This window comes from Aquarana catesbeiana, linkage group LG10 (assembly GCF_042186555.1).
Source record: "Aquarana catesbeiana isolate 2022-GZ linkage group LG10, ASM4218655v1, whole genome shotgun sequence".
NCBI classification, from domain to species: domain Eukaryota; kingdom Metazoa; phylum Chordata; class Amphibia; order Anura; family Ranidae; genus Aquarana; species Aquarana catesbeiana.
The window spans coordinates 14,072,270-14,076,325 of NC_133333.1; the positions used below are offsets into that span (position 1 = coordinate 14,072,270).

General features: G+C 43.8%; 1 protein-coding gene across 1 annotated transcript in view; it reads right to left on the reverse strand.

The window, feature by feature from the left end:
• The window catches only part of LOC141110361 (uncharacterized), a 60,501-nt gene extending 57,886 nt beyond the window's left edge, over positions 1-2,615 (reverse strand). The window contains exon 1 of the mRNA XM_073601668.1: positions 2,410-2,615. The gene's annotated coding sequence lies outside the window, so the exon portion shown is untranslated. The remainder of the gene's footprint in view (positions 1-2,409) is intronic.
• Between the last annotated feature and the right edge of the window lie 1,441 nt (positions 2,616-4,056).

Sequence of the window (4,056 nt, forward strand, 5' to 3'; positions counted from 1 at the left end):
ATATGTGTACAGTGTAGCATGACCGCGCAATTGTCATTCAAAGTGTGACAAGCGCTGAAAAATGGCCTGGGCAGAAGGGGAGTGTAAGTGCCCCGTATTGAGGTGGTTAACCAGAACTCTCGTATTACAATACGGAAAAGCAAACTTCAACACAAAAGGGTGATTGTCAAAAGACGGCTGTAGTGCACTTCAAATGACAATAAGCCATTTCTAACCACTGCTTGTAGTGGTTAACCTGATACAAAGATCTCTAAAGTACCTGCGTTATGAATGTACATGGGGAGATGTCAACTATAAGGTGTATACAAAGCAATAGAATGACATCTCCTACATACAAAATATGGACAAGACACACTGAAAACGTTGTGGATCGCTTGCCGACTGCAATACATATTTATATGTTGCGGCATTGAAGTGGTTTATGAATGAAGCTATCAGCCATAACCCTGGTAATTTTTTTTTTTTTTTCAGCCAGCGCTTCTTATTCTCATGAAAGCGGTCCGAGCGGCTAATTAGCCACTGGACTGCTTTCAGTAGCAGCGGGAAGGGTCGTCCTGCCTCCTCCTGCCACTCGCCGGTGTTTCTCGGGCTTACCGTCTTTACCGGAAAGCCCGGGAAACGAACCAGCGGTTCACGCGGCTGGCCATAGAGGTGACGACAGACCAGATCAGAGCCCGTAAAATGGCGACCGATTTCAGTACCCTATATTTTCCATAGGCGACACTCTAAAAGCCCCCTATAGGTCATCGGTTTAGCGTTACGGCTAGGAGATATTGCTCTCACTCTGGCATGCATGGCAATATGTAACATGTGTGTCACAATTAACATTTTCATACATAGACACCCCTGGTGTATGTATCTGTGTTTGTATGTATTAGGGGGGCCTTAAAATTCTTTTTTGGGGGAAATTGTATGTGTTTGGGTGTAACGTAAATTTTTTACAATTTACGTTACACCGTTTTTAAAATTTTTTACAATTTAAAACACGTTGCTTTCTGGGTGAGCAACAAGAAGGGGAGAAGAGCTCAGCTCCCTCTCCCCTACCCGGTCTCACCCACCATGCTGGTCTCGGACCCGCAAATGGGCAAGCGGAGCCCAGGATACTTCTTGGGGCGGGGAGAGGGGGGGTGCATGTTACCAGGTGTGTGTGGAAGAAATCAGTCAGCAGAGTGGAGGGTTAAATCAGTGTCCCCATCAGAGTTCCCCTTAAATCAGAGTCCCTGTCAGAGTTCCCCTTAAATCAGAGTCCCTGTCAGAGTTCCCCTTAAATCAGTGTCCCCATCTGAGTTCCCCCTTAAATCAGTGTCCCCATCAGAGTTCCCCTTAAATCAGAGTCCCCATCAGAGTTCCCCTTAAATCAGTGTCCCCATCTGAGTTCCCCCTTAAATCAGTGTCCCCATCAGAGTTCCCCTTAAATCAGTGTCCCCATCAGAGTTCCCCTTAAATCAGTGTCCCTATCAGAGTTCCCCTTAAATCAGTGTCCCCATCTGAGTTCCCCCTTAAATCAGTGTCCCCATCAGAGTTCCCCTTAAATCAGAGTCCCCATCAGAGTTCCCCTTAAATCAGAGTCCCCGTCAGAGTTCTCCTTAAATCAGAGTCCCCATCAGAGTTCCCCTTAAATCAGAGTCCCTGTCAGAGTTCCCCTTAAATCAGTGTCCCCATCAGAACTCCACCTTAGGAGTCCCCCCTACATTAGAGTCCTCATCATAGTCCCTTTTACATTAGGATCTTCATTAGAATCCCCCTTTTATCAATGTCCCTATCATAGTCCCTCTTACATCAAGGTTTTCATCATTGTCCCACCTTACATTATTGTCCCATTAGAGTTCCCCTTACATCAGGGTCTTCATTACAGTCCCCCCCCTTACATGAGGGCCCCAGTCAGAGTTTCTACTTCATCCAGGGCCAGGGCAAGGGTACGGCTGCCCTGGGTGCAAGGGTTTATTGCAGCAATGGGGGGGGGGTGCTCCCTGACCCTAAACCTAACCCCAAGGGAAAGGGGGGGTGCAGTTTGGCATCTTTGCCCTGGGCACTGGATGACCTTTCATCAATGACCTTATCAGAGTTCCCCTTACATCAGGCTCTCCATAAGAGCCCCCCTTACATCAGAGTCCCCTTCAGTGGTGACCAACAGATCTGGATCCTCGGTCTGTGCTCATTAGCTATGGGCCGGATAAAATCTTGCAGTGGGCCAGATGTGGCCCATGGGCCATAGTTTGGAGACCCCTGGACTAGAAGAAGAGTCCAGTGATTATGTGTGGAGTAGGAGATAGGGGAACAATGTTGCAACAAAGAAAATGTTGTCAATTCTTGTTAAACAAATTACAAAATAATCCCGAACCTAAATAAACATCATACAAATAGAAACAAACTTGCAATGTAATGATAATAATAAAGGAAGTACATTACTTGGATGTCAGCGGGGAGGCCCAGATCCAGCAATCGCGATCCCAACGTGTAGCTTCACAGTTTCTAAAACCTTTTGCTGCAACCTGGAAGTTGTATTTATATTATGATCCTGGTAAAGGTAGAGATCTGATACAGAAAAGTAAAACAAACCTTCCCTGCTACAAGCTCATAAAAATTAAAAACTAGGCCACAACTACAACTTTCACTTTCTCAGGAACTCTCAGGAAACGTATCTATTAGCCACTTCAGCCCCGGAAGGATTTACCCCCTTCCTGACCAGAGCACTTTTTACAATTTGGCACTGCGTCGCTTTAACTGCTAATTGCGCGGTCATGCAATGCTGTACCCAAACAAAATTTGCGTCCTTTTCTTCCCACAAATAGAGCTTTCTTTTGATGGTATTTGATCACCTCTGCCGTTTTTATTTTTTGCGCTATAAACGGAAAAAGACCGAAAATTTTGAAAAAAAATGATATTTTCTACTTTTTGTTATAAAAAAAATCCAATAAACTCAATTTTAGTTGTACATTTAGGCCAAAATGTATTCAGCCACATGTCTTTGGTAAAAAAAATGTCAATAAGCGTATATTTATTAGTTTGCGCAAAAGTTATAGCGTCTTCAAACTAGGGTACATTTTCTGGAATTTACACAGCTTTTAGTTTATGACTGCCTATGTCATTTCATGAGGTGCTAAAATGGCAGGGCAGTACAACCCCCCCCCCCAAATGACCCCATTTTGGAAAGTAGACACCCCAAGGAAATTGCTGAGGCGCATGTTGAACCCATTGAATATTTATTTTTTTTGTCCCAAGTGATTGAATAATGACAAAAAAAAAAAAATTACAAAAAGTTGTCACTAAATGATATATTGCTCACACAGGCCATGGGCATATGTGGAATTGCACCCCAAAATACATTCTGCTGCTTCTCCTGAGTACGGGGATACCACATGTGTGGGACTTTTTGGGAGCCTAGCCGCGTACGGGGCCCCGAAAACCAAGCACCGCCTTCAGGATTTCTAAGGGCATAAATTTTTGATTTCACTCCTCACTACCTATCACAGTTTTGTAGGCCATAAAATGCCCAGATGGCACAAAACCCCCCCAAATGACCCCATTTTGGAAAGTAGACACCCCAAGCTATTTGCTGAGAGGCATGTTGAGTCCATGGAATATTTTATATTTTGACACAAGTTGCGGGAAAGTGACAATTTTTTTTTTTTTTTTTTGCACAAAGTTGTCACAAAATGATATATTGCTCAAACATGCCATGGGCATATGTGGAATTACACCCCAAAATACATTCTGCTGCTTCTCCTGAGTACGAGGATACCACATGAGTGGCACTTTTTGGGAGCCTAGCTTCATACGGGGCCCCAAAATCCAATCACCGCCTTCAGGATTTCTAAGAGCGTTAATTTTTGATTTCACTCCTCACTACCCATCACAGTTTCGAAGGCCATAAAATGCCAAGATAGCACAAAACCCCCCAAAATGACCCCATTTTGGAAAGTAGACACCCCAAGCTATTTGCTGAGAGGCATGGTGAGTATTTTGCAGCTCTCATTTGTTTTTGAAAATGAAGAAAGACAAGAAAAACGTATTTTTTTTTCTTTTTTCACTTTTCAAAAGTTTGTGACAAAAAGT